The sequence below is a fragment of the Pleurodeles waltl genome, chromosome 2_2 (assembly GCF_031143425.1).
Source record: "Pleurodeles waltl isolate 20211129_DDA chromosome 2_2, aPleWal1.hap1.20221129, whole genome shotgun sequence".
NCBI classification, from domain to species: domain Eukaryota; kingdom Metazoa; phylum Chordata; class Amphibia; order Caudata; family Salamandridae; genus Pleurodeles; species Pleurodeles waltl.
The window spans coordinates 113,032,378-113,058,412 of NC_090439.1; positions in this window are offsets into that span (position 1 = coordinate 113,032,378).

Here is a 26,035-nt window from a genome sequence, read left to right on the forward strand (position 1 = left end):
CTATGTGTAACAGTGCTGTGTATGCCAACTGTGGTGTTGGTGCAGTCTTTGACCCAGTGTTTTCCTTGTCTCTCTCCTCCCTTTCTTGTATTGTCATCCTGTCCTTGTGTGCATTAGCATCATCTGGCAGAGGAGCATGGGCACCGGCGACAGAGGGAGCTGCATCCCACTTGACCCAGGAGACAGAATCCACAGACACAGATGGAACCAGTGGGGCGGAGGGCGAGGGGAGCACCACGGTGGAGACTGCAGGAGACAACACTGACTCAGATACTTCCTCTGATGGGAGCTCCCTGTTGGTGGCAGACATCTGTGACCACCCCAGCTGCAGGTACAGCCGCCACCCCGTACCATCACCGCCCTCCGAGCAGACCCTCAGCGAGTTTCCTGTGCCCGCTCACCCAGGAGGGTGGGCATCTCCTTCACCCCAGACACCTCAGGCCCTGCCCAGTGAGCCCTGATGCCCTGAGTGAGGAGGCCATTGACCTCCTGAGAGCCATCTCTGTAGTGCAGTCAACCATTGTGAATGCCATCCAGGGGCTGGCATCCCAGATGCAGCAATGCAATGCATTCTTGGAGGGCATTCACCGTGGATTGATGCCCCACAGAGATCGATTCAGACTCTGGCCTCCTCTCTGATGGCAGCCACTGTCCCTGTTTCTACCACCCCCCCTCCAACTTCCACTTCCCAGTCCCATTCTCCTCAACCCCAACCCATCCCAGTCACACATACAGATGAGCATGCACACAAGACAACACCCAAGAGTGTCACAGGCAAAGGCAAGCACCACACTTCATCCCACAAGCACTCATGCAAACACCATACAGTTGCAGACATGACAACATCCACTGCCTCCACTGTCTCCCCCTCCTTCTCCTCCACCTTCTCCCTCCTAGTCATGTCCACACTCACACCTGCATGCACTACATAAGCATCCATTACCAGCATCATCACACCAAGCAGCACACACACACCTCACTGGCAGACACCTCCGCAACAGCCATGCATGTGTCCCCTCTGTCCTCTCCCACCCTGGCTGTCCCCCTCCTAAAGGACACAAACACAAGCACTCACACACCCAACAGCCATCCACCTCACATCAGCATACAGCCCATGCATCTTCACCCAAGTCCAACAGATATACCCCTTCAACAACAACTCCGTCAACCTCCACTCCCATTACTCCTCCCTCTTCCCGCCCCAACGCCCCTAAAAAGCTTTTCCTTTCCCAAATTGACCTTTTCCCTCCCACTCCCCCATCCTGCCCATATGAGCAAGGTACCAAGGACACAGCCCAGCACTTCAGCCAAACAGTCCACGGAAACAGTGGTAGCACCACCTACTTGTGCTCGTAAGGATACCACACCTCCATCAAAGAAGGGAAAGGAACCAGCACCACCAGGCAAGAAGGGGAAGGAGCCTTCACCACCAGGAAAGAAGGGGAAAGACCACCAGGAAAGAAGGGGAAGGAGCCTGCACCACCAGGCAGGAAGGGGAAGAGCCCATCCACCCCTGCCAGGAAGGGTAAGGTATCCATGCCGCATGTACTGGAGGAGACAAAGCCCTCTACTCCAGCAGAGGCTGTCAGGGTGACACCTCCACCACCACCAGCTGTCACGGGCCCCCACCGCCAGCTGATGAATTGCAGCTATCAGAAAGTGCAGAGGCTGCCCAGAAGGCTCATCCATCCACCCCCACACTGCAGCCATCAGAAAGTGCAGAGGCGGCCCAGGAGACTCCTCCATCCACCACCTCACTGCAGCAGTCAGAAAGGTCAGAGGCGGCCCAGGAGGCTTCTCCATCCACCACCACACTGCAACCATCAGAAAGTGCTGAGGTGACCCAGGAGGCTCCTCCATCCACCACCACACTGCAGCTGTCACCGCCAGCGGATGCCATGTAGGCCACACTCCAGGGGCTGCTGTGAAAGTTGCCACCTCCTGAACCAGTGGGGTTTTTCCCCTCCTGAGAGACTGTGACCTCGCACTCCCCTGGACACAGCAATGGGCATTGCACTCCCAGAACAGAGAAATGGGCATGGAGCCCCTTCCAGAACCAGTGGGGTAGTCACCCACCTGAGAGACTGTGGCCTTGCACCCCCAGGGCAGAGAAATGGCATGGAGCCCCCTCCAGAACCAATGGGGTAGTCACCCACCTGAGACTGTGGCCTTGCACGCCCCAGGACAGAGAAATAGGCATGTTGCCCCATCCAGAACCAGTGGGATAGTCACCCACCTGAGAGACTGTGGCCTTGCACTCCACTGGACAGAGAAATGGCCATGGAGCCTCCTCCAGAACCAGTGGGCTTGTTCCTGCATCCAGTGGTGGATGAATGAGCCATCAGAAAGTGCAGAGGCTGCCCAGAAGACTCCTCCATCCACCTCCTCACTGCAGCAGTCAGAAAGTGCAGGGTGGCCCAGGAGGTTCCTCCATCCACCACCACTGCCAGCGGACGCCATGTAGGCCACACTCCAGGGGCTGCTGTGCAAGTTGCTACCTCCAGAATCAGTAGTCCCTGTGATGCTATTAATTGTGTTTGACCAATGACTTTGTGTTTCACCACTGTGCATATTAGTTGCTCAATGATCACCAGTAGCACAATCTGGGGGTCATTCTGACCTTGGCGGTCTTTTCGCAAGACCGCCGAGTTACCGCCGCGGTGAAGACCGCCGACCGCGGCGGTATGCCGCTGTGCGCATTCTGACCGCTGGGAGCGTTCCGCCGGAAAAACCGCCAGCAGCCACACTGGCGGTCGGCGGGAAAGTGGAGACTGGTCAACCTCCACCGCCACGCCAGCAGAACACCGCCCACAGAATTACGACCCACATTTCTGTGTGGCGGTCTTCTGTTGGCGGTCTTCTGTTGGCGGTCACCTCCCCATGGCTCCTGTCACCTCCCGGAGGACCAACGCACAAGGTAAGTTGATCGTCCGTGAGGGGAGGGGGTGGGGGGGTGTTGTGTGATGTGTGCGTGCATGGGGGTGTGCGTGTGAGTGTGTAGAGGGGGTGTGTGAGTGCGTGCATGCGGGCGGGGAGTGCTGCTGTGCCTATGGGCAATGTGTGTAGTTCGGCGGGTGCGCATGTCGGCATGTATGTGTGCGGGTATGTGTCCCCGTTGTGTATGTGTGTGTGTAGGGGGTGTGTATATGTGCATGTTGGGGGTGTGTGCATGTCGGGGTGCGTGTATGTGCATGTCGGGGTGGGGGTGGGGAGGGGTTCGTACCACCTCTGGGGGGTGGCAGGGGGGTGGAGGGTGTGGGGGGAGGACTCGGGGGGGCAGTGGGGGGTGGGGGAGACCCCTATCAGTGCCAGGGAAGGAATTCCCTGGCCCCGATAGTGCCTACCGCCATGGTTCGCATGGCAGTTCCCGAACGCCAGAAACCGCGGCGGTAAGCAGGGTCATGATACCGTTGGCGGTCTTGGGTCGACCGCCGGACCGGAGTGCGCAGACTTCAGCCCGTCGGTCATGACCGCCGTGGCTGTCGGAGTGGGGAAGTGGCGGTCGGTCGCGGCGGTGACCGCCGCGGTCAGAATGCCATTTTTAATACCGCCGGTCTGTTCGCGGTCCGACTGCCGCCTCTCCGCCGACCGCCAAGGTCAGAATGAGGGCCTATATGTTTTGTTCAGTTTAGCTGCCTATTGGCTTTAACATGGAGTTAGCCATTACATTCTGTATTCAGTTTAGCCGCCTATTGGGCTTTGACATGGCATTAGCCATTACATTTTGTATTCAGCTCAGCTGCCTATTGGCTTTGACATGGCATTAGCCATTACTTTCTGTATTCAGTTTAGCCACCTATTGGCTTTGACATGGCATTAGCCATTACTTTCTGTATTCAGTTTAGCTGCCTATTGGCTTTGACATGATATTAGACATTACATTTGATATTTAGGTTAGCTGTCTATTGGCTTTGACATGACATTAGCAGCTTAGCTGCCAATTGGCTGTGACATGACATTAGACATTACATTTGATATTTAGGTTAGCTGCCTATTGGCTTTAACATGGGGTTAGACATTGCAGTTGAGACATTACAGATGTCTGTGTTTTTCCAAGCTGTGTTTTTCCACAAGATGAACCAAGCTGTTTTCTTCACACCAGACCTTAGCTGATAAGAGCACGTAGATTTTGTGTTTACCTCGCAATCCAGTCTGAGAGCGGAATGGCTCAGGAGAACTGGCCACTCTCCAAGGTTGTTCAGATCTCACACTGAGTTTGCTTTTAAGGATGTCTCTCGGCTACAGTGAGTTAGATTCAAATCTGCTTGACTTCAGGCTGGAGCTAGACGTCAGTTGCCAGTCTCCCGTTTGGGTAGATAATCTCTTTCTTGCAGTTGACCGGAGTCATCAACTTGCAGACCCCAGAAAGATGAAGCTGAGTTAGGCCCTACCGCCTTGCCATACGGTGATGAATTTGACTTTTATGCTTTGCTTTGCAGTTATATTATATATTTGCTGTGTACATTGCAACTGAGAAGTACTGTGATATATTTTGCTTTCGTTGCTGCGACTACTTTTAAACGTATGCTTGAAATCTACTAATTTTGTCTCTCAAGAACTTGTGGGTGGGGAAGAATTAACAACAATAAATGTCTTCTTTGAACTCAGAAGTGCATTCCAGAGAGGTTCTGTAAGCTCCCATAGGAGATATGTAGGAAAGCAGAACAGTCCCCCACCTGAGAGACTGTGGACTCGCACTCTCCAGGACAGAGCAATGGGCATGGAGCCCCCCTACAGAACCAGTGGGGTAGTCCCCCACCTGAGAGACTATGGCCTTGCACTCCCCAGGACAAAGAAATGGGCATGGAGCCCCCTCCAGAACCAGTGGGGTAGTCACCCACCTGAGAGACTGTGGCCTTGTACTCCCCTGGACAGAGAAATGGGCATCAAGCCCCCTCCAGAACCAGTGGAGTAGTAACCCACCCGAGAGACTGTGGCCTTGCACTCCTCAGGACAGAGAAATGGGTATGTTGCCCCATTCAGAACCAGTGGGGTAGTCACCCACCTAAGAGACTGTGGCCTTGCACTCCGCTGGACAGAGAAATGGGCATGGAGCCCTCTCCAGTACCAGTGGGGTAGTCAGCCACCTGAGAGACTGTGGCCTTGCAGTCCCCAGGACAGAGAAATGGACATGGAGCCCCCTCCAGAACCAGTGGGCTTGTTCCTGCATCTGGCTGAGGTGCCCCCTGAGGTGCCTGCCTATGTGCAAACTGATGCCCCTGCAGTGTACTATATGGATATGGTCAGGTTTCGAGTTGGGCCTTAGACTGTGCCCTGTGGCCATGTGGGCCTTTTGGACATTGGACTGGGCAGTGTCCCTTTGTGTACATGTGTACATATCTGTTTCATTGACAAATCGAATTATTAATTTCGATTTTGATCTGATTACAATCACTTTAGTCCATTCCCGTTGTCCTTGCATTATTCTGCTGGTTTTTGGCGGTTGGTGTGGTACATTGGCTGTCTATGGGAGTTCTCACCGCCATGGTCATAATTTGGCAGTACTTTCCTCCAGCCTGTTGGCGGTAATGCCGCCACTTTATCACTCACCGCTAATGTCATAATGAGGGCCTTATTTTGCTGTTCAAATTGGCAGTTGAAATCTGTATAGAAGCTGCAATGGCAGACCTGAGTCATGTTTTAAATGGCTACCTAAATGGGTGGCATAATAAGTGCTGCAGGCTTACTAGTAGCATTTAATTTATATGTAGTACTACTTTCTTAAGGATCTATGAATAAATGAAATGTGGCAATCAGGTGTAAGCTAATTTTACCATGGAAAAAGGAGAGAACACTAGCACTTTGGCACTAGTTAGCAGTGTTAAAGGGCACAGAATCCTATGGCCCAAAAAACACATTTCAACAAACAGGAAGGGAGAAGGCAAAATGTTTGGGGGAGACCACACAAAGGCTGTCACGTCTAACAGTGGGAATCTCCAACAGTAAATGCTATGATCAGGTGGTGCAGCTGTAATTTTTCTTTGAATGAGTACATGCAAAAAATAAGCGTTGCAGAAATTGGCTGTGCCAATGTGCGTTTCCTTTGGAAATGTTTTTGTAAAACTTACTACAAGACATTTAAAGATTGCCACACATGTGAGTACATGCATGTGCATGGATGGGTGGTCAGCTATTAATAGGTTTAGTAATACACATGGCCTCCTATGCATCCACGTGTTTTATATAAAAAATAAAATCCAGTGTTGCTCACCAATGCATGCACATGCATCCTCTTGCATGGATGGCCATATTGAAACATTTAAATAATACAGAAACGGATCCACCCTTGTACCTGCATGCATACACAAAGCAACTTGAGATTGTGTACAAGAGCAATTTCCAAGATTAGGGCTGTCACAAGGGCACTCTACCAGTGCCTCCTGAATTGCCATGCCTTTGAATAAGAAAGCAAATAAAAGGTGCAATACAGAAACAGCGCACATGGGGCCAGGTATCCCTGACCTAATGGGTAATATTTTCTGTGTTGTGGCGGCATTGTGCACTGCAGAATGCACTGACATGGAAGGTTAGCCTTGGCTGGACCAGGCTGGCCTGTTTCCAGGGCTGTAGTAATGGGGGTAAACTGTGAACGACACTCCAATAAACCACAGGATAAAGAGATGTCTTTGAAAGCCCGAATCTGAATACATGTATATAGGCCATGCATTTTCATACTATGCATTAATGTTTCTGAACGAATCATTTGGCCACTGCTTCAATCTCATTCACCCCTCTGTGGTGATGGTCTGCTTATTTTCATACAACAGTGAGAATAAAAGAACAAAGGCTGAGACCACACAGCAACAAATGAGACAGATGCTGTGGCCAACGGCTCTGCAGACAAACAGTAGTGTAGAATGGACACACGTACATCGAGTAGAAAAGATATGATGTGAGTCCACACTTCTTTGAACATTTCCAAACAGCTTCTATAAAATCTAGAATTTATTTTTCTGATCACAATGTTCATAGCAAATTCTGCAGTAAAGTCCCTCACCCAGAATAAGGTCCTCCTCATCCCGCCATTTCTATAGTAAGGCTGCCTTTAAGCATGCATACGTTTCTTCCAATTATGGGATTAGGGCCAGTACTTACTCTGCATATGCTTCTCAGGTTCTGATTAAGGATTTCCAGGCAGTAGATAGATCACCCCTGATTCTGATCATGAAGACAGTCAATTTCTCAAAAACCTTAATCAGAACCTACATACACAAGAATACTATTCACTACACTGCTGGCACAGAATGAAAAAATCAATAGTAGCAACCCAGACCACACTATTGCTAGAGCAAATATATTAATTACAAATTATTAATGACTGTTCATGTATTTTGAATAATGAAAAAATGTAGAAATTTATTAATGTAGAAAAATAATGTGCATGTTTGAAAATGTGCCTTTGAAGAGTTGCTTATGAAATTCATGAATTAATTAAGATGTGACTAAAACATGTGGAATATTGAAAATGTATAATATCAATGTAATAATATGTCATATTGAGATATATAATGTATGTTTTGCATTATATTGTAGAGCTTAACTTAGCCAAAGTTGTGGCCTAGTTTTGCCAGGCCTCGTCCAGAAGCCGAATATTAACGCTCAATGTAGAAATGCTGATTTGCTAAACTGACCATGAACTTCTCGTTGTTTAATAAAATCTGTTCAGCCAGAATCCTATGCGTGAACCGACGGACAGGAGATGAGGGAATCAAAATTTGTATCAAGGACTGTGTAAAGTATTCAGAGTGCACTTTCTCAGGACCTGAACAATGGAGACACTGACTGGAGAAGAAGATGCAACATTTTCGATACCTAATGAGCCGGATGATGAGAACATCGTACAGCGAACCAATCAACAATCTGAGAGCTGTGTAATATTAGAATTCAGAGATTTGAATTAGAGAATTTATTCGGTAAAGGAAAATCGTGTGATTAATTGACCAATTAGGAATTAGGGGATAGTCTGGGTGACTTTGATATAATGTCATGACAAAGAGAGAAAACTTCAGATGGATGAGGGAGATGTTAGGTGCAGATATCCGGCGAAAGCCTAAAAGAACAATGAGATTCTGTTATTGGGCTTATACTCTCTAAGAGGAGAGCCTGATGCAATGCTGATCAATTGATGACCTGAAGTCAAAGACTAACTTTGTTGCTGACCCATACCGTGGAGCTATGACAATGTGACTGAATTACCTTTTGTGCCTTTTCTTCCTAGGTACCAACTGCACTGTCTAAAGTTTTTCTCTTAGCTAGATGTTTTTCAAAATTTTTGTTCTAAACTGTTTTTGCATGAAGTCCCACATGCTAATGCTAATCTGGGTTTGGTAAGGTTCTTATTCTAAAGACATTGATATATATAATGACAAATGATTGATGGACTGATTTGCTGACCTCTGCTACTCATGTTGATGTATTCACCTTTGAATAATATGCTGGCTTATGCTGATGTGTTAGAATGTATTTTGTCTCAAGTTTTGATAAGATTCTGTTATTGGTGGTCATTAATGAATTAATCTTGATTTAATTTGAATAAAGTTTGAACTAATCCCATGATTTAGTATTGTAACTAATAGGGAAATAAAATAGCTAAAATGTATGTTGAGTTGTGGTTATTCATTACTGAAATATCATGGTGTGATGCTACTAACTGCTGATTAATGATTAGCTTAAGGGTTATTGATTTGTGTACTGATTATTGATGGACATTGGTTACACCGTAGCTAGGATACTCCATGCGAATAAAAAGGTTAATCGATCCATACGCGTCCCCTTATAAGTTTACTTATTAAAGACAAGGCGCCAGCAGTTTTTGGTAGCAGCTTGATGGTTAGTTTCCTTGGAGAACTAGTTCTGTGGTAACTGATGGTTATGGTGGTAGTTTGAGTAAGGTTAGTTGTTCATTATTAGTATTGTGATTTGGATTTTATTTTTTGTAATGGCAACTGTAGCAAGAATGATGTCGCCTTAAGCCCAGAAATGACTTTCCCAGATCTTGGATCCTGTTAGTAGTAGCGTATGTTCTCAGCGTTCTAGTGATGGTGTGAAAGTGGTAGGTTGCGCTTGCAGAGGCTTTTGCAAATTGCAAGTGAATCGTGACTTATGTGGGGAAAGTAGGGAGTCTGCGTACTCCAGGTAAAGTTTAGTATGAGTGTGCGTAGTCTGCAGTATGAGAGTAGGGAAGTCATCAAACTTCACATGTGTGTGGCGCTTTGTGCACATAAATTGTCCACATGGTTGTTGGTGATGTACGGACCCTGCGTGATCTAAGACTCCAGAGTTTATTGACAAGTGTAGGAGAGACTTGGTTATATGTTGTAATCCGCCTGGTAAGTCGGCGTGTAAGTTAAGTGGGTAAGAGAACATTTTGACTGAGATTTGGCAAGTCCTACGTGCACCAGGACAGACCCATTGATCAGTTGAGAGTGAAATTTGCGGGTCGAATTTTGCGTCCCAATGTGGGAGACTGAGAAAGAGGAATAGCTGCATGAGCGAAAGGGACATCAGTGAAAATATGTAAGGTCTCTGAAGCAATTGTGTACCTTCCTGTAGTAAACAAGCAGGTTTGTTTTTGGTTATTGGTTTCTGGTTAGTGCTTGTAATAATTTGCATTACTTTTGTGTAAGTCAAAGATCAGGAGGACGACCCGTAAGACTTTGTCAGTCGCAGTGTGTGAGTGTGACGTCAGATTGAGTCCCTCTGGGATAGGTTGGTTAGTGAGAAGAGTTGTGAGCGGATTGGCAGCTGTCCATGAAAGGCAATAGGTTGAGAAAGTGGGTGAAGGGAATCCTGGGAGTAAAAGTAATTTCCTGATTTGATTTGAATACACAAAAGATTACGTTTTTCAAGTTGTTTAAGGTTGCCATGAAGGGTGATACATACATTAAGGTGACAGTGGGGGAGCCTACCCCACCCGAAAATTCTCCCATTTATATTGTTATGGAGGAGCGAGGTGTCGCGCCATGTCTCTGGTTAAAGCAGTGGTGCAAATTGACAGAAAAACAGGGAGCTGTAGCGTTTCCAGAGCATCAGTCGTTTAATTTGAGAATTTATGAGACAAGCCTCTCCCGAGACCAGCACAGTTTGAGGCATTAGCAGTTTGGGAACTCATAGCGAGACAACAGAAAGAAATCACATTTCAGAGGAGAATAAGGAAAGTAGAGAAATCCCTAGCAGAGGCAAGATGGGATTGGGAACAGAAGAAGTGGAGAACAGAGACATTGCAGGATGTTAAGTTGTTTCCTGCTATCACAGAGGAAGATGAGCCAGAAGAGAAAGAGGAGGCTAGCAAAAGTGACAAGAGTTCATCAGGGAGTAAAAAGAAGAAAAAGTCTTACATAGTAGAAGAAGACTCAGATGTCAAGGATCTTATTACTTAGATGCTGAGGGACAGACCTCCACCGTACACTGTGCATGAAGGGGGTCCAAGTACTAGTTCTGCTCCAACTGTCCCAGTCCAAGTATCGGGGACAGTGGGACCAGTGCAAACAGATAATGGACAGGTACAAAGGGTAGTGCAGAGTACTCCTAAAGCAGTGACTACTTCGGTAGCCCAAGCGACAACTTCAAATTTAATGGTTCCCACGTTGCAAGTGGTTCCGAGGCCGATGCTAGTTCAGACCGAACCAACTCCACTGTTGATGCCTCAGGCACAGCCACAGGGTTTGCCGAAGTTCACACCAATGACAGCGACACAGTCAGGGGTGACACTAGTGATATATCAGAGCATGGGAGTAGCCCTGCCACAAAATGCGGGTGTCAGAGCGGGACTAGATGCAATATTGTTGCCAATTACTGTTGGTCCAGCAGTACCATTATTGGCACAGAAGAAGCCAATTGCAGGAGAACAGGGCGAATTGTCACAGAGCCTTGTAAGGAGGGGGGTGAGAGAGCATGTGCCGGTGGTTTCGTCTATGGGTCAGACCTTTGATGGATCTAGGCTATTAATGGACCTTAGTCCACTTGTTGCACTTCCAGATGCCGTAAATGACCCAAGTGTAAGTCAGAGCTTGAAGCTTTTGACACCGCAAACTCCAGGTGAAGTGGTGCAACAGGTGCTATTGCCGAATGCAAGCAATGTGTAATTACAGGGATTATCAGCAAAGCAGTTAAATGAGTGGTTGGATAGTCTGAATACCCCACGAAACACATCCAAGGGTGAAGAGCAGATTGATCACGTGAGGCTAACCACAGAAATAACTGAAGTAGTTGAAGGATCAATGAGAGTGAATAGGTTAGAATCCTATATTGAAGAAGAGCTGAGATACTTGTGTCTGAGAATTATGAGAGAAGTGGGTAAGATACATCAGAAATTGGCAGATGTGGCAGAAAAGCATGACATAGAAATTGAGAAAACAAAGCACTTGAAAAGGAGTTGTAGGTGTGATTTTAAAGCAAAGGATTTTGAACACATGAGATCAGCTGGGATGAAACCTCATCTTAAAGAACTATTGCAGTGTGCTCAGATTTGGGGAGCATTAGAAAAGTGGGAAGGCAGATGGGCAAAGAAGGATAAACGAAAACGAGATTCACAAGAAGGGTCTGAGGGTTTACATAAAAAAAAGGATCCAGTAAAAATTCTATCAATGAGGGAAATTCCAGGAGGGCAGTTTGTTCATGTTCCTTGGCACAGGAGCGATATTTTGTCATTCACAAATGATTATCCAAAGCTGAGGCAGAAACCGGTTGAATGGTACCAGCAGACAGATTTTTGAAGCTTTCTAAATGTTTGTGGGAAGACCTGAATACTCTGTTGGAGATAGTGGTGCCAGCTGATTTGTGGGTTGAATGCAAGAGAGCAGTAGATTGGCCGACGAGTGAAGCAGAAAGGGATAGAGTTACTGGTGCACCATCACCCGAAGTGATGAAACATTATTATAAGGTGATTGAGTTCCTGAAGACGAGAATCTCACTTAAAAATATTGATTGGCAGAGAATTGACAGGACAGTACAGGAAGTAAAGGAGTTGTTACATACATACTATGAGAGATTGTTGAAAGCATTCAAGGAGTACAGGGGCAAGGAAGCAATCGAGCCGAAAGACATGTTGCATTCTGTGTTCAAATTTGTTGAAGGATTGAGACCTGAAATAGGTCAGATGATTAAGAGTCATTTGATTTGTTGGCAAGCGAAGCCGATTGACGAGGTGTTGCAGTATGCGAAATACTGTAGTGATGAGATTGAGTTGAAGCAGAAGAAGTCGAAGGAGAAAGCGATGGTGATGCAGATTAAGGCAGCTCAAACAGGAGTGCAGGGAGCTTTTGTGCAGCAGATACCGCAGCAGCAGGGAACTGTTATGTTGCAAACTCAGTTGCGAGGTAGAGGACATGGAATCAATATGAATCACAGAGCGGATTTGAGTACTGTAGTGGTTCAGAATGATGTGCAAGGGATGAAGAAGATGTTACCATGTCATCTTTGCGGAAATGTAGGACACTGGAAGCTGGAGTGTCCGATGATGGTGCAGGATGGTCTGGTTCAGCAAAGTGGTGATGTCAATACAATTTAGACTGTGGAAGTCCCCAGAATGAGAGGACTTAATCCTAATAACATGAATCAAGTGCAGAATTTTCTACCTATGCAGCAGGTGCAAATGCCTTGAGCGCAAATGACATAGTTGCAACCAATGCAGCAGCAGGTTCCTATGGTACCTAGACAGCAAATGCAGATACCTCAGGCCCCAATGGAACAGCAACAGATGATGCTTACTCAGCAGGTCACAGGTCAGAGACAAGACAGAAATAGTGACATAGTGCACCAATTCCCATTACATAGCAAGAATGAAATAAATGGTGAATGGATGTGTGATAGTTCGGATGAGGAGCCATGTATGCTTGCAGCCTCATTAGAAGTAGATCAACAAGGACCCTTTGTGAGAGGAAAGGTGATGGGTCGTAGAGTCTCATTTCTAGTGGACACAGGAGCTACGCGCTCCACAGTGAGAAGTGCAGAAGTTCCGAACTTACCTCTTTCAGGCAGAACAGTTCAGGTTGTAGGGGTAGCGAATAGACAGTTGATAAATCTGATCACAGATCCAGTACAGGTTGAGATTGGCAACTTTCAGGGACTGCATCAGTTTGTAGTCTGTGATTTAAGTCCAGTATCCCTACTGGGAAGGGGCTTATTGTGCAAAATGAAGATGTTTGATTAATTGTTCAACTGCTGGAATAAAGGTCCAGACAAATAGAGACGATGAATAGGAACAAACTCCTGAAATTGAGAATGAAATAACTAATGAAGTCTACCCACTGATTGAGTTTTTCCCGATGTTTACTGTTAAAGAATAGCATGCAGACTTGCAGGGAACAGTACAGAAAAATGTGTGGGACCTGACAGGTAAAGAAGTGGGTTTGATCAAGGGAGAGGAGCCGATTAAGATCACTTTAAAGCTGAATGCAGTGTTTCTGCAGCTTCCACAGTATAACATGGCACAAGATGTTCTGATGAAAAGTGGCTCAAATAAATGGAGATTTCCTGAAACAAGGGGTTTTGAAAGAAGTATTGAGCAGTCCATTTAATTCACCAATAATGGGCTTGAAGAAGCCTTGTGGGAAAGTGCGAATTGTGCAAGACTTGCGAAAAGTGAATGACATGGTGGTCAAGTGTTGTCCTGTGGTGCCAAACCTAGCAGCAGTAATGTTTCAGATTCTATGCGATGCTGAATGGCTCACAGTGGTAGATTTGTCACAAGCTTTCTTTTCTGTGCCTCTTCATGAGGATAGTCAGTTTCTCTTTAGTTTCAAATTCCTAGACATAGCCTACAGCTGATGCAGGTTTCCTCAAGGGTACATGGAGTCACAGTCTCTGTTCAATCAGATTTTGAAAAAGAATTTAGAGTCATTGGAACTACCATACCAATCGACTCTGGTGCAGTACATTGATGACTTACTGATTACATCCAAAACGAGGGACGAGTTTAAGTACGACTCCATTGCCCTGTTGAACCACTTGGGAAAATTTGGACATAAAGTGTCACCTTTGAAATTACAGTATTGTCAGAAATCAGTGAAATATTTGGCACACCAAATTGAGAAGGGGTCAAGGAAAATTTCCAGAGAAAGGATTTCAATGATATTGCAGAGAAGTCCCCCGACTTCACAGAAATATGTCAGAATGCTCCTGGGAATGGTAGGCTATTGTCGTCAGTGGATTCCAAATTTTGCTGAGATTGCTAAGCCATTGCAGCAGGTGACACATAAGTATGCCACAGATCCCATTACACTAAACCAGGATCAGATGAAAGCATTTATTAAGTTGAGAGAGAGTTCGTGCAGAGCTCCAGTGTTGGGAATGCCTGATAACACAAAGTCATTCACATTGTTTTGTCATGAACCTGATGCTTGTTCTTTGTCTGTCTTGACACATGTCCATGGAGGTGCTTATCGCCCAGTAGATTATTTTTCAGCTACCTTGGACCCAGTTGCAGCAGCCTTACAGGGTTGTCTGCGTGCAGTTGCCGCAATTGGTCAAAGCCTTTCACAATACGAGGGAGTAGTGATGGGCTACCCTCTGACGGTAATGGTACCTCACTCAGTTGAGATTTGACTGGCAAGGACGAAAACACAGCATTTGACTGGTGCCAGACTGACGGGGTATGAGACAAGCATTCTATGTGCTCCAAATGTAACATTGAAAAGATGTACAGTTCTGAACCCGGCAACATTACTTCCAAGTGATACTGTTGAAATTGAAAAGGAAGAAGACAATGAGCATGATTTTCTTGAGGTAACAGAGTTGTGCACAAAACCAAGACCTGATATCAGAGATACATGATTAAAGGAAAACAATCAAATTGTCTTTGTTGATGGTTAATGTCTCAGAGATGGTACAGGAACATTGAGAGCAGGATATGCTGTGGGCACAATTACAGGTACTCTAGAACCCTCTTGGCTTCGAGGTGTACATTCTGCACAAGCAGCAGAATTGGTACCTCTTACTAGAGCGTGCCATGTATCTGCTAGATTGAGAGTCACTATCTACACAGATAGCCGATATGGATTTGAAATTGTTCATGATTTTGGTCAGTTGTGGTCGCAAAGGGGTTTCCTGACCTCTACTGGTACACCAGTAAGAAATAACGACAGAATAAAAGAGCTGCTGTATGCAATACAGTTGTCTGAAGAAATTGCCGTGGTAAAATGCAGTGCACATCAAAAGACACAAGATTACATCTCACTGGGAAATGGATATGCGGATCAAGTCGCAAGTTTTTGCGCATTGAACTGTATATAATTCAAAGACAAGTGGGAACTGATATCAGAAGAAGATAATACATGTACAAGTTTTGCATTGAGAGTTATCGATACTCTAGAAGAGTTGAAAACCTTACAGAGGAATGTTGACAAAGAAGAGAAACGACTTTGGTCCAAATTAAAGTGTGTTCAAAGACCTGATGAGATTTGGGTATCAGAAGAGGGTCACATGGTTTTGCCAAATAGTTCACTGTCACAAATGACCAGGTATTACCATGGTCAGGCACACATCGGGAGGGATGCCATGGTTCGTTTGTTCAAAATTGATTGGTTTAATCCCAAATTTAGGGAGGCAGCAGAAGCAGTATGCCATCGCTGTATAATTTGTCAACAACTAAATGTGGGAAAAGGGACAGTGGTGAATTTGAACCACATTGGAAGAACAGGAGGTCCATTCAGCATAATGCAACTGGATTTCATTGAGATGCCTGCATGTGGAGGTTTGAAGTACGTGTTGGTGGTTGTGTGCATTTTTAGTCACTGGATTGAAGCATACCCCACGAGAAAAAATTATAGTCTCACAGTAGCAAAGTTGTTACTTAGAGAATTGATACCACGTTTCGGGTTTCCGATCTCTTTAGAATCAGATAGGGGAACTCACTTCAATAGCGAGGTGATTAACCTCTCGTGTGCAGCACTAAATATTGAGCAGAAGTTGCATTGTAGCTATCGCCCTGAAGCATCAGGACTAGTGGAACAAATGAATGGTACCTTGAAATCAAGAATTGCTAAGATGTGTGCAGCTACGAATTTGAAATGGCCAGATGCATTGCCTTTGGTATTGATGTCAATGAGAAATACACCGGACAGGAAGACAGGGCTGTCGCCCCACAAATTCCTTATGGGCAGAGCAATGAGATTGTCAGCATTTCCAGCGAATGCACTTGTAAATATTACAGATGATATGGTGTTGGACTACTCCAAGGGTCTGGCTGATGTGGTTTGCTTTTTCTCTCAGCAGGTGGAGGCCCCTACCCTGCCACCAATACACGATCCAGGACACAACCTGAGAGCTGTCAACTGGGTTGTTGTCTGAAAACATGTTCGTAAGATGTGTTTGGAGCCACATTGGAGAGGGCCTTACCAGGTGATTCTAACAACTACGACAGCTGTGAAGTACGCAGGACTCCCAAACTGGATTCACGCGAGTCATACGAAAAAAGTGGCATGTCCATTGGATCATGAAGAAGTGTTGTTGAGAGCACCAACAACGGTGAAAAAAGGTTGCCGCACCTGAACCAGAAAAAGAACAACGAGAGCCTGAAATTGAACAAGAGCTTGTGGAAGATGGTTTTATTACCCCTGTAAGAGATGAAAGTGAAGAACTACAGGAGGGTGCAGAAGAGTCTATCTCAACAGATACAGCAGGAGAGCCTAGCTCAGTAGGGGTTCTCCCAGAAGCAGATGGTGCTGAGAAGCAGGCAGAGCAAGTGCCAGACCTAGTAGGGGAAAGAGTTGAGACGGATCAAAGTCAAAGTGAACCGACTCCTCCTGAGCCTGTTGCAGGTCCATCAAGAGAGAACACCATAGAGAAAGAGAAGGAGAAGAGTCCAATACTGAGAGGAATATTGACAGAAGGATTGAGAAAAGGAGATAATTGCCCTGAGTCACAAGTAGAGAAAAGAAAGGAAGTGGTCATAAATGAAACAATAGAGGAAGAAGTAGATACTACAAGAAAAGAAGAATTGAGTGAGGGGAACTAAGTGGTGATCAAAAGTTGAAAAGAAAGAGAATAGCAAGTCGGCGATACGCAGGTCCTAAATGGGCATGTGCAACTACTAATGAATGGCAACACAAGTTAATGTCTTTTTGTTTTGATAGAGAGGTTCTGAGTCAGTATTTTGATGTAACCTGAAGGTGAATAAGAAGCTGAATTGTTGAACCAATCTGAAATATCTTAAAGAGACTGTTGAAAATAAACTGGAAGAGTCATTGATAACCTGATTTGACATTGAAAAAACAGATGTGACAAGCTGCTAACTGGTTTTGACAAGGAAAGGGGTTCCTGGATGCGAGACTGAAACTGCAAGAGAAGAATTTTTCTATTTTTGATTTTTGCTGCACTTTACAAGAATTACTTTTGCTTTCTGATTCTTTACAGATCATGGCTGAGTTAAATAACCAAGTTAGGAATGCTAGGTGCTGTAAATATATGAGCATTGGATTGGCAATTATGTTTGGAATTTTGTTTATAGCAGTGATTGTGGGAATGTCTGTTCTTGATGTGAAAGGAGCCAATGGTACTTCTGCTTCTGAGACTACTACACTAACGGCTCTACAGAAGTTTAAGTTAGATGAGAAATATTGGCATGACTATACTAATGCTCAAGGAGAGCTTTTCTTCTAATGTCTTCTATAGCTTGCTGAGTGAATACGTTTAAACAATGGATGCAAGGGATTATCTTGTGTGTACTCAAATTCCTTCATCAGTAGAGGAGGGAGTTACGTACCACAGTCTTCCACTAACCTACGGAATAAGCTGTAGTTTGCTACTAACAAGGTTCTATGATCAAGAGTATATACAGTATGTTTACTCTAATTATGATACTGTGTTTTCGTTTGGTCCTATAATTAGGTATTTGAGTAGAATAGCTAAGAATCATGATATAGTATTGGTCAGAGGATTCTTTGAGCCTACACTAACATTTGGAATTGCATATGCACTCAGAAATAACCTTACATGCTTACTTACACCTTTAAAGAAGAGCCCCATAGGGCATACTGATGTTAGGAGAAAGGCGTTGAAAGAAAAATTAGAAAAAGCCTTATAGAAAAGGATTTATAAAAATGACTATGCTTACAATGCAATTAAAACGCAAGGGAAATTAGCGCTAGATGCATTGCACGTAGGGAAGCTTTGTATTTATAGGCCAAAATCACGCACTGACACTTTATTTGTGGGAATGAATGAATGTAGGCATGTGTATTTGTTTCAGAGTAAATGGGCCTTTATGTTGAATGGTTAGGACCCTGCGATTCCAGGTATCTATTATATTTGTGGACTTAATGCTTATTACCATCTTACACGAGGATGGTATGAGTCTGTAAAATGATTAACTCTAGGGATTGTTGTTCTTATATCCCTAACAATAGTAAAGAGATAAGAGACTTAGGGCCATATGTACAAACACATTTTCCCATTGACACAGAATGGGAAAAATCCTTTGCTACATCTGGCCCTTACTTACTAACCTGACTAACTCAAGTAAGGATTTGAAAGAACTGAAGGAACCAGATGTTTGGGAAAAGGTTGGAAAGGGATTAGTTTCAGTGGGAAATCGGCTTAGTAACATTTGGAATGGGGTATTATTAAAAATCATACAGGGAATATTAAATTGGATTGCTTTCATATTAGGATTGTGGGGTTCATGTAAATTGTGTAAAAATATTAAATTGAAGAGGTCTAACAATAATCGGAGGAGGGAAGAACGAAACAGGTAAAGAATCTATAGGGAAGATTTGAGAAGAAGGCAAAATGCTGAGGAAAAAGAGTTGTGAAAAATATTGATGATAAAGTAGTGTGATGATATATTTAGTCATCAGAGGAAGGATTGCTAGAGCAAATATATTAATTAAAAATTATTAATGAATGTTCATGTATTTTGAATAATGAAAAAATGTAGAAATTGATTAACGTAGAAAAATAATGTGCACGTTTGAAAATGTGCCTTCGAAGAGTAGCTACCAAACCTCACTAATTATATTAAAAAGTGACTAAAACATGTGGCATATTGAAAATGTATAATAACAATGTAGTAATATGTCATATTGGGATATATGACATATGTTTTGCATTATATTGTAGAGCTTAACTTAGCCGAAGTTGTGGCCAAGTTTTGCCAGGCCTCGTGCAGAAGCCGAATATTAACGCTCAATGTAGAAATGCTGATGTGCTGAACTGACCATGAACTGCTCATTGTTTAATAAAATCTGTTCAGCTAGAATCCTATGCGTGAACCAACGGACAGGATATGAGGGAATCAAAATTTATATCAAGGACTGTGTAAAGCATTCAGAGTGTCCTTTCCCAGGACCTGAACAATGGAGACACTGACTAGAGAAGAAGATGCAACATTTTCGATACCTGACGAGCCGGATTATGAGAACATCATACAGCGAACCAATCAACAATCTGAGAACTGTGTAATATTAGAATTCAGAGATTTGATTTAGAGAATTTATTGGGTAAAGGAAAATCGTGTAATTAATTGACCAATTAGGAATTAGGGGATAGTCTGGGTGACTTTGATATAACGTCATGACAAAGGGAGAGAACTTCAGATGGATGAGGGAGATGTTAGGTGCAGATGTCTGGAGAGAGAATACGAGAACAATGAGATTCTGTTATTGGGCTTATACTCTCTAAGAGGAGAGCCTGATGTGATGGTGATCGATTGATGACCGGAAGACGAAGACTGACATTGTTGCTGATCCATACCGTCGATAGGTAGCTATGACAATATGACTGAATTACCTTTTGTGCCTTTTCTTTCTAGGTACCAACTGCGCTGTCTAAAGTTTTTCTCTCATTTAGATGTTTTTCCAAGTTTGTGTTCTAAACTGTTTTTGCATGAAGTCCCACATGCTAATGCTAATCTGGGTTAGGTAAGGTTCTTATTATAAAGACATTGACATATAAAATGACAAATGATTGACGGACTGATTTGCTGAACTCTGCTACTCATGTTGACGTATTCACCTTTGATTCATATGCTGGCTTATGCTGATGCGTTAGAATGTATTTTGTCTCAGGTTTTGATTAGAGTATGTTATTGGTGGTCACTATTGAATTAATCTTGATTTGATATGAATAAAGTTTGAATTAATCCCATGACTTAGTATTGTAACTAATAGGGAAATGCTAAAAAATATGCTGAGTTGTGGTTATTCATGACTGAAATATCACGGTGTGGTGCTATTAACTGCTGGTTAATGATTAGCTTAAGGGTTATTGATTATTGATGGACATTGGTTACACCGTAGCTAGGATACTCCATGCGAATCAAAAGGTTCATCGACCTATACGCGTCCCCTTATAAGTTTACTTATTAAGGACCAGGCGTGCTAGCACTATGAATAAATCACAAATGCACAGAATTCCCGATTTGCATTTTGCAGAGCTTACAAAAGTACTGGTCAACTTTTGGCGAGGATTAGCAAGGATGCCATGGGCACTGGTGAAAGCATGGTAAATTGTCCCCTTTCACTGCTATTGGGATCATTGGCGTAACAAAGGCCCTCACAGCCCCCACGCTGTACACTGAGCACGAGTGACAGACCCGTTGCTGGGTCCAAGGGGGAGGGTGCCTCCTCCAGGTACTTTGCGGTTGGGCGGGTATGACTCAAAATCATTACGCTACTGATTCGGGTTAGTAAATATTGCTATTATCAGAGGTCAACGGGTCCCCTAGGGTTCTAGGTCCTGGTGCCACAGCACTTGCTGCACCAATGGGAGCTAGCCCCTGGCGGGGTTATAAAATAAAGTGCTCACACGCCACAAGAGAGTTCATTCACGAGTCAGGCTGTTTTCCACTTTGGTGAAAGAAGAGGGAGGAAAGATTCGCTTTAACAGGATAGGAGAATGGGAGTTAAGGGCGACCAGCAGCAGGTTTGGTTTCAGCAAGGATACTACCCTGGATGTCAGGAAATAAAGAAAATAAACAGCGTTTTTCATCTCAGGATGAAGCCTGTGACTCAAACATCAACTGAAGCATATGATCAGTAAAATTCGATTATCATAACAAGATTAAATGTAGACAAATATCATTGTATACCATATATTCCAGTACATGGGCAGGGTACATTACGTGGACAGACTATATAAACAGTTGGCACTGTACCAAATAAATATTGGTCCTAAATGACTCCAGTTGTTTATATTAAAAAAGAAGGTCTACAATTTGCTGTGACAAAGTAATAGGGCGTGCAAGAAAGCTGCTAGGAATGTCTAGAGCAGGCTTCTCCAAAGAGCAGCTCGCGAGCTGCTGGTAGCTCTCCAGCTACTGGTCAGTAGCTCTCCTGCATGCATCCCAGCCTTCTAAATTTGAACTTTTTGCTTAGTTAAATTAACATATGTCAGCAGTGTATTCCAAGACGAAAATATGCTTATTTTCAGAACTCATCCGCTGTTGATTGGAGAAAAAAGGTTACCTTTCCAAAACATATTCAAAGGTCATTTTGACTGATAAATCATTTAGAGAGACTTTTTACTAATATGATCATATAAGTGCCGGGGGCAATGTGGCTGGCATGTATTACCTATGTATAGGCATTCCAAATTGACAAAGCCTTTCTTATAAGTCTTCTTACTACTTGCAACCATCCTGACGCACTGAGTTGATCACGGCTGCTAAATTTGGACATGGTGGTCACTATTGTAATCTTGTCAGACATGGTCACTGTTACAACACCAATAATATTAGTAGCTTGTTTGTTGAACATAAATAGCTCCTATTACACAAAAGGCTGGAGACCCAAGGTCTAGAGCCATTTAGAGGAGAAGGGCAGGGCTGATTTGCTGCTGGCCATGAGCCATGGGGAGAGTTGCTGGGGTATCGAGCGGTGTTAAAATGAAGAAATAAGGAATTTAAAAGTAGCTTGTGGAAAGAGAAAATGAAACAGGTAACTATTTGTTGGGTGGATGTGCAAGATGCAGTCACTCAAAGTGGGGCCATCCAATGGCTAAAATGGATGGAACCTCTGATCCATGTTGTATGATGTGGTGAGAAGAAGCAAAATGTGAATGATGCTGGCAACAGACAAGGGGATGAAGAGGGCTGTCTATAATCCGATGTAAATAAGTATGTTATACAATTTTACTAAAATCAAAAAGTCTTGGATAAAGCAGACTTAAAAAAGGAGCCTGGTGCTTCGTTGATCACTCACTTGCTGAGATGCCTATTAGAGAGTTGTTGTGGTATCCAAGGGCACAAAAGTATGAGAAGATGTACAACTCTACAGGTCTGAGACTGTTGCAAAGCATGCAGGGATGGAGTTTTATGCACCCCTATTTTTTTTTTTTTCAGTGGAATAAGAACTTCTCACCAGTTTAGATTAGAGTACTTTTGAACATGGAGGAAATGTAGTTATATAAGAATGGTACACATGTATCCCAAAGGAATCATCAAGTCATTTCAACAAGCAAAATAGACTTCAGCTTTGGCATTGGTTGTTCCAGGCATCTGACAAAGAAGGGGCTTACAAGGTTTGAGAAGTACTTTCAGCGCTTGACAGAATAGGGGCAGGGTGTTTTGGGGATATACAAATTGTTGAATGTGGGGCTGTCACGACTTACGTGCTGCTTTAACCTGGAGTCCGCCGAACGAGTGGCGTGGATCTTGTTCTTGAATGTTCGGCCTTGGCCCAGGTAGGGACGACTCTTTCTGGTAGCCACGGTGCTGCAGGCAATGGGAATGCCAAGAGCAGGGCGTGTCCCTCAGAAGTAACGCCAGAGGGAAAAAAAGCCTGAAAAGGGGAAAAAAAACTCCAAAAAGATAGGTTCCTGCAACAGGAACAAAAAGAACAGGTATCAACAGAGGCAAAATAAAGGAAAATATACTGGAACCGACGAGAACCAGCACAGGAAGGCAAGGAGATAGGAGCGAAGACACCATCCAAACAGAAAGTGTTGCAGTGCAAGGAGAGAAAGAATCACAGCCCTTAGATACCAACACACAGAAAGCGACCAACAGGAAGTACAAGGACACCATCTTAGATAGGGAAAAAACACATAGAACAGAATGGACTAGGAACCATAGAGATTAGGGAACAAGGAATGCTGGGAAGAGAAGGGTAATATGGGAAAGGGAGAAAAAACATAAAAGAAGGCACAACCAGATATCCAGAAAAAGAAGAAAAAGAAAAGAAGGTGTGAGTGGGGGGGGGGGGGTCAGACCTGCCTGTGAGCGCGGTGCGCTAAAGTAGAACGAGGCCCCATGCCCAATTTGGGACCTCAGAAAGTGCAGAGCAGGCTAGGGACGCAGCGTGTCTTGAGACCGAGTGCTGTGGCCCGAGCTAAATGTTCGGCTCGTGCCGCGCGCAGCGGCGCGACAGGGGCCATAAGAAGGACATGGAAGCTAAGAGAGGCTGGGAATGGGTGAGGGGTAAAAGGCTGATAGTGGGTCAGTGAGTGGGCACTGGGCCAAAGGTTTCCAATTTTGCCTCACACACACAAGATGGGAATGCTTCAGAACCTATACAGTTGGGTGTATGACACGGATAATGCAGCATGCTATTGATTTAATCTGATCTCCATGACAGAGGGGGTTCACGTACAAAGGATCATAGACTTATGTCAAAACCTGCAGGGTTGGGAAGTGGCTTGCGCAGAAGGAGATGTCAGCAGGCTAACAGAGCTCCGTACTGCGTCTGAGGCTTTTTTCCTCAGGCACTCAGCTCTTCCTAATTTATTTGTTGTCCTAAGTGATGAAAGATTCTCTGATGCCTTTGCGGTGAACAATGCCACTTCTCCAACTCTCCTCTTTCTCCTGCCTGGCCGCAACAGCAGAAGACGTGCCGCCAGGTTTTTTTCTTCAGACCTGGCGGTCATTTTGTCATGTCAGATTGTCGTAGGCTGGCCGAGTTCAACCACACAAGACTGATGGAGTCTATAGGTACGTGAGATTTATTTAAGTTTATGGAACAATGTATAGTAAGAACTTTCGTGGTATGTCTCTTTCCGTCCTGCAGGGTTAATCTCGTCTTCTTCTTTCTGTGTTCTCCATAGGCCTCTCGGAAAGCATGCGGGGACAGAAGAAGAATAGGCACGGTAAGTGTTTATGTACAATTGCTCTTTTTTTTCCCTTTCTTCTCTCTCTCTCTCTTTCTTAGTCCCTGTTTCGGCTCTTTCCTTTCCTTTCTTCTGTATTTCACTCTTCTCTTCCCTTTTCTTACTTGCTCTTTTCTTCCTTTCTTTCTTTCCCTGTGATTCGACTTTTTTCTTTCTTTCTGTCCTCTGGGCTTACTCAGAACTGTCCGCTTAACTTTATTTTAGCTGTTTTTCCTTTCTTATAAAGTCTCTTCTCTTTCTGGTCCTTGTTTATTTCTGGAACATCTTTTGCACACTTGTATAATCTTTCTTTTTCTTTCTACTGATATCTGATTCCTGTTTTCCCTTTCTCACATGCTCTCGTTTGTTCCCCTCACAGTGCCCCCCTCCCTCCTTTTAACCTCCCACCCTGTTCCTTATACCCCTCTTCCTGTGCTCGTGCTCTCCCTTTTTGTATGCCTCCACCCTTCCGTCCTCCCAACCCTACCCGTTTCCAGCCCCGTACCTGGCTTGGCCACGCTTCTCCTGTGGCGGGTCCTAGGGAGTTGCTTCCCGGGGCCGGTGGTCTTCGTCCCAGGTTGGGACCATGCTGGTTCTCCGTTCGGCTCGGCCTCTGACCTCTGGGATCCTCAATGCTCCGACGGTTCCTCCTTGCCGCTGTGTCCTCACGCGCTTCTGTGGCTCTTCTCTGGACACCTCCTGGACCATTTCCTCCTCGATCCTCCACCTTCCCTGATCTCCGGGACCTCTCCCTTTAAGTTCCTGGAGTCCCGCGAATGGAGGAAGGAACCAATGGGAAGCCTGGACCTCGGGGTCACTTTCGGGTCGTCCCCGACAGCAGCAGCACCAGTCGCCCTGGTGTGCGGGTCGAATCAGTCCGACCCGTCTCAGATGCTTCACTCTTCTTCTCCTCAGAATGAAGGTACTGCCTCAACTATAATTCCCCTTCAACATGGCCTTTTTTTTTAAAACTCTTGCTTTCATGTAATGGTACTCGTGGACTTTATTTCCTATATCCTCTCTTGTAGAGCACCTAATGTTTTTTGGATATACTCCATCTTCAATGAATAACTGGCACTTCCTTCATTATATTGGTGACATTCATCAGTAAGGTTTCTCCATTTCTTTTTCAACCAAATCACCTGTTTTTTCTTTTTTCCAATTTTTCTGTTTCGACTGAGAATGTGTGCAAGCCTAAATTGAATTGGAAATCCTATCCAACAACTTCTCTTGCTTCCACGGATGCCCATTCTTCTACTGATATTATGTCTCCATCCATTCGTAAGCTTGCACCTACGGTAAAATCACAGCTAGTTGGCTCTTCGAAAACACTTAAACATAATCCATGATCTCCTGATAAAACCACTTTGTACATTTCTATGGAAATCTTGCAGGATGAACTAAGGGGTCTCAGGCAACAAATTAGAAATCTTCAAGATGAAACCTCTAAGATATCTTCAATGCAGAAGGAGATCCAAGCTCTTCAAAAACATTCTGAAGAACAACAAATGGTGCAATAATCTTTGTATATATATATATATGGTCTCCCAGAGGACATCAAGAGCAAGGAACCAGTTTCCTTCTTCACCACTTTCTTACCACAACTTTTGGATTTTTCCTAATGTACAGTTCCCAACATTCAGACAGCCCCTTTAGGGTTGGTCATAGGCCTTCTTTATCAGCTTCTACATTCAACCCAGACCCAGTGGAATTCTCATATTTGTGGAATATATTCATTTCCTCAAGGTTTTACAGGTAGCAAAATCTAAGAAACAATTGTTTTGCTCTTGTTCCAAACTCTTTTTCATGCAGGATGTATCCAAATCTGCAGCAGACAGACATCCGACATTGTGATATTTAGGTGCTCGTGTTGGCTTACTTCATCCTTGTAACTTCAAAGTCACATACAAGGATAAATCGTACTCTTTTGATAACCCTTCAGAATTGTGGAAATTTCTACACACTAACCCTATTGCTTCCACGCAAAATGCTGGTTGACGTGTTGTATTTATGTTAA